The sequence below is a fragment of the Dipteris shenzhenensis genome, chromosome 23 (genome assembly GCF_047967505.1).
Source record: "Dipteris shenzhenensis isolate YYH24624 ecotype China chromosome 23, Dip_SZ_1.0, whole genome shotgun sequence".
NCBI lineage: Eukaryota > Viridiplantae > Streptophyta > Polypodiopsida > Gleicheniales > Dipteridaceae > Dipteris > Dipteris shenzhenensis.
The window spans coordinates 12,418,552-12,424,551 of NC_141618.1; positions in this window are offsets into that span (position 1 = coordinate 12,418,552).

Consider the following 6,000-nt stretch of genomic DNA (forward strand, 5'->3'; position numbering starts at 1 on the left):
AACTAGAGTTTCTGGTTTAGCATCCAAACACCAAAAAGCCTCATTTTTTAAACATCCATGTGATCATTTAACACATCTAAAGAATGTTGTGAGTTTTCATACCTCAAAACTAGAAGAAAGTATTCCTATAAAAAAATTTAGGGTTTGAAGCGAACAATTTTATTTTTGCTTTTCCTTCCACCTATGGGCTCCAATAGCAGAGACAATGCACATAGTGAATTTTCAGCCCCAAAAAGTTTAGAAAAGCACAAGGTTCAAAAAGTGGGCCCTGGTCGCATGATGCCCTATTTCCCTCTTCCTGGTCCTTTCTGGGGTTGAAAATACACCCTGTGCATTGTCTCTGCCATTGAGCACATGGGTGCAAGGAAAATAAAAAATAAAATTGTTTGCTTCAAGCCCTAAATTGATTTTAAAATGTTTACCATCAAATTCCTAAGTTTTCCCTACCCTAAATATGTTGTTATAATCACAAATCAAGGTTTAGGGTGTTGATGTAATATGTTCATTCCAGGATGGTTTGTGGATCGATGAGTATGCTATGTGCTAGAGGCAGAACTAGGGGATCATTGGGGGAGGGATGGCTTCAATTGCTCACTATATTGACAAAGTGGCTCGACATATTTTGGTCTTCCATAAGCAATTATTGCTAGATGGAAAATTAAACATTATGAAGTTTAGGGTCCTTAATCGGATGGTGAAGATGAAGCCTATCCGTCACACTACAGATCATGTTGTTTTGATAAAATGTAGCATTGCTCTATTTTTATTCTCAGACACATGCCTTAGTTTGCATCAAAATTTAGCTTCTGAGCCTAAAGCTAGCTGAAAATAATATTGAATTCATTCAAGTGAGAAGTAATGGAGACCCCTTCATCTACAACTCAAATAACCTCTTCATGGAGGTAAACTTTATTAGAGGCAGTTTCCTTCTCATAAGTGGCACATAGCTTTTTCCATAAATCTTCCATAGTCTGCTGATTTACTATTGTGAAATAAACTGACTCTGCAATATGAAGTCTAACAATAGACTTTGCTAATGCATCCAACTCATTCCAATCATCCTCAGACATATTTGCAAGCTTAGCTTCAATCCCTGCCAAGGGTTTAATCTACTTATTTTGAATAAGCACATCCCTTATCCGTTCTTTCCACAAAGAAAAATTTGTCCCATCAAACTTTTTAATGCTGAAAAACTCCTTTTCATACATGGAAAAGGATTCCATGATGCAAATAAAGCAAAATCCCAAATGCTAGTGCCTGCAAGAAAGAATCACACCAAATACCAGATATACCTAAATATGTTTGACACAATGGAGGGTAATACCACCAAAAATTCAAAGCTCAAAGCATCAAAATGCAGCTAACTCATGTGCATATACATGCATCCATATCTGGCCCAAAACAAAACGTCAACCTGCAATAACAAAACAATGGCAAACCCAATGCCAATAAGAGCCAAATGCCTCAAGCATAAACACTGCCCATGGGCATAAGCATCAATAATGTCTTATCCAAGAGAGCATAGCACTATCAGTGCATCAACTACAATGTGTCAAAGCTGTGCCTCAGTATAAAATAGCATGTGTGTGCTAAACGTCCATCAATAGAGCATCCCACAAGGCAATCTGGGCCTATCAATGCATCCAACAAGGATCTCAATGCATCCAAATGGCATGTAAAGCATCCACTACAGCCTAGTGCAAACCACGAATGAATGCACACGGCTTAGACTGCAACCAGAGTGATTTGCATAAGGTATATCCAAGAAATCACTGTCCCATAGCAATGATCGCTAGTGAAAATAGAACCAGGGATGTCTCAAAACATGGGCGTCACTGCATAATAGGACTCAGCCAAGAAAATTTGCAAATATCTCCCTTCTGCTAGAACTCTAAAATCCCAAATGACGGATGTGAAACAAGGAGTCAACCCTTGCAATTTACCAGCAAATGAACCTTAGGTAACTTAGACATTAGCAAAAATGCCACGTGGTAAAAATCTAGAACCTTAGAGAAAATATGAAGTAGAAGAGGAATTTGTAGACACATAGTATAACAGATTTGCAAAAGCCCCATGAACTTGCCCAAAAACTTACGGGTAGAGGTTTTAGTCCTTCCCCAATCCACCAAAACAAACAAAATTCAAAATGGCAACTTGTGTGAGCAGGTCCGAACCACGGGCATTTGGACGTAGGGAGAGCTCAGAGGGATGGAACTTCTCTAAATCTCCACAGAATCGTGTAAGAGTTGATAGATGGGGGTTTTCAAGCCTCTGGAATGCATTGCAATAGACGGTTTTGGAAATCATGGTCCTAATCATCGAGTCCAATACGCGGGTTGAAAAACATTTTTACAAATAAATCTATTTATAAACACCACTCGAGTGAGAATGATGAGCAATATAGAAGTTTTGGGACCTCCTAAGTCTAGCAAAACTAACAAATCTATGAATGGTTGCTTCAAACTTGAGTTCCAACATACCAGACAAGAAATTCATCACTAGCTCTCAACCATGTTTTTGGCTCAAAAAACCACCCAAAAGCTTGGAAAACCACTCAAGAGACTTTCAAAACCACCAATGGGCTTCCACAAGTTCAAATACCACTTGGGAAGCTGAAACAAGCATCCATAGGCTTCTGCAAAGCTGCAAATGCCACCCACATAGCTGAATGGATGTAGAATGACCTCTCGGGATTAGCTAGACCACCTGCAAGTGTCAGATAGACTACCAGGGCTCTGATATCAATTGAGAGTGCTCTCAACAGAAGTGTAGTAGAAGAGGGTGAGAGAGGGAGAACCAAAAGAGAGCCACACAAGTTTTGGTGGGTGCAGAACACCCTAATCTTCTATGTCATCCATGTAAATATGTGTTTGAGTATTGTACATTACCGGGGTTAAGGCACAATGGCCTTTAACCCCCGCAATTCCTAGCAAATTCAAGGTTTCCAGAATTCTTCCAACTCCTAGGGGCATCCTTGTTGAGATTACTATATGCTTCAACATCGGGGCAAACAACATCTTGAATGTACTGCCAAAGGTAAGACTACTAGCTAGAAGAATGAGATCAACTCTCTATAGGCATGCTTGCCTTACAACTCTCAAATCCCATACCTTTGCAAGAAGCCAATAATATCCTGACACAAACACTATCCCCAAGCACGTTTTAAATAAACATTTCAAAAGAGGCTCTAAAAACCCTTCCATTAGCATGATCATCTTGATGGGTAAAATGATGCATCAATATAAGATGAAACTAAAGCTGAGGCAGTTCATGAAAGCATAAAAAAGAAAGCATTTCATTCTAGAAAACTAATGCAAACGTTTATGTTATTTTGTGACATTAAACAAATGAGATTTTTTTAAATTATCAATATGATTGCAGGCTCATAATGAGAAGCTACTAGAAGATGAAGCAAGGAAGTATTTTCAAGAACTCATGAATGCAATGAACTATTACCATAGTAGGGGTGTGTACCACGTATTTTGAAGGTCATGAGTTCTACCTTGTATCTCTTTTTGCATTGATTTCTCATTTCAAGCAAATATGTATGTGATAGGATCTATGCTTGTCATCCAAGGTTCTCAAGAAGGAGCGTGTATTGAATATCTATTTATTATAAAAGGTTTGTGGTATTATTCTAAGGAAATGGGTGTATTGTAGACTGACATCTAGATCCTTGTCTATGCAACCTAAGAATCTATTGTTGGACGAGAATCGTAACTTGAAAATATTACACTTTGGTATGAGTGTGTTGCCACAACGATTCAGGGTGAGTGAGAAGCCCTTAGAGTTCACACATATCCTCAAGAAGCTCTATAGATCTAATTTTGGGGATATTGATCTTATTGATAAAGCTATTAAGATGCTAAAGAAAATATGTTCAAGATTGTTGGGAAGCATACATTACCACAAAACAATTTAAGCATGATTTAGTGTTGTTGATTGAATCTGAAAATATTAAAGACTCAAGAGTGTGTGATGATCAAAGTGTTCTTATATTTCAAATAGATGTTTCATTTTCTTTAGGTGTAATCTCAAATTAGTAACTTGAGCTATTTAGCCAAAGGCATTAGAGAAGGTATCCATTGACCTTTGTTGTTTGTGTCTACCATGGATGAGTTGTGATGCGTCTCTTTATCCATACAACCTACTTAATATCTTGAGATTTGATCTGTCTTGGTGAATGCAAAGTACTCCCTTTTTTTGTATGCCCTTGTAAATATTGAGATCTCTTTTTTTCTTACAATAGGAAATATTAAAATGTTAGCTTTTTTGTATGCATTCCAACAATATCATCAAATTTTGGCTATTCATATTGCAATGCTCCCTTTTTATCTCTAGAACTTGTTCATAACATTCCCTAGTCAAGATAGAGTGTTTTATATGCATCACTTAAGTTCACATGTCTAAAAAAATTAAAGGAATTCCAAGAAACTTCCATTTCTCTAGTTTCCACTTGTCTTCCTCCTCAATATTGTTCTAGGACTCATCCTCAAGAAACACAAGATCAGTATGATTTTGACCACAAAGATTTATTGATTACAAGAAGCTCACTTTCACCGATAGTATGCAGGCACTTGTATAACTGATATTTGATCCCTAGCATTCCTGAAAGACTTGTAGTCATTGTGGTGCCTACGTGGCCTATGTTGATTTGAAGTTGCCTCTCACTTTGTTGGATAGTCATTCCATTTTCTATGTGCTTGTAGTAGGCTACTTCTTAGCTATGTGGAGAAAGCACTAGCTTTGTGTTGGGTTGCATGTACTAGTGGTCTACCTTTCTCTTTCAAACTCAAAGATCACAAATAACAATTACATATTCTTGATCAATAATTTATGATGTTGTGAGACTAGCCTTTACTCTCCTCAATAATTAAACTGATGCATTGTTAGATATCAATGCTCCACTCTCGTGTAACTACGCGGGAACCAGCTAACTCTACTTGTAAGCCCCCCATATGAGGAGAAGGCATTTGAGTAGCTTGGTTATTCGATAGGTCCTAGTTTGGACACCAGATGGGGGCCATGTGTGGCCTAATGGCTGGACGGCTTTAGATAGAGTTGGCACACCACCAACTAGGCTACATGCAAGAGTGGGAAGGCATTCCTTGACTAACTGCACTGAGGGTAGACGGAGCATTTCCCGAGGCAGCCCATTCTCGGGTTGTGGGGCCCGTTTGGAGCCTCAGATGATCCCAAATGGCTCTGGGCTGAACGATAACCATAGGTTAGTTGCTCTGTTTTGCACACCGGTTCTATCGTATGGTTGGTGGCCTATTTCAAGTTCGACCTCTAGTCGACCGTTTTGGGCGGACTGGTTCGGTCACCCAATTGAGCCTAACCGACTATGATTGGTGGCTATATAAGAGCAAGCTCGTGAAGCCCATTTCATCACTGGCTATAGCAACCCTGATTCCTTAGCATCCAGCCTCCATCTTCTATTGTTTCCAGCATGCCATCGAAGCTTCTTTCATAGGAGCGCACGGTTGGGAGGCAGCGCCATCTATTGTATCAGTTCTACAGTAATCAAATTTTTTATTCTCCATACTATCTTATTTTCTCTCTTGCATACGAGATCCTGTTATCTGTTGAGCACAGACATTGTATTATTTTCTTACATGGTATCAGAGCCTAGACTCTAGTAAGAAGATTTAGTAGTGTGTTTTCTATTTGCGAGCAGATTGTGAGAGATGGCCCAGCCTACAAGACTGCGAATCCCACCGTTCAGCGAAAGCGAAAAGTTGGACGGCTCTAACTATCCACTCTAGAAGTTCAAGATAAAGACCATCCTAAGCGCATATGAGCTTTGGGACACTGCTACTGGGGTGGACGTGAGGCCGGTTGCGAGATCAAATCTAGCCAATGTAGGACAACAGATAGTACCAACTGCGGATGAGATTCTCGCATGGACAAGAAGAAATACAAATGCATTGTGTTCTATTGTCTGCAGTGTTAATGATTCCATCATGGCATTAATTCAACATGTCACCACAACGGAGG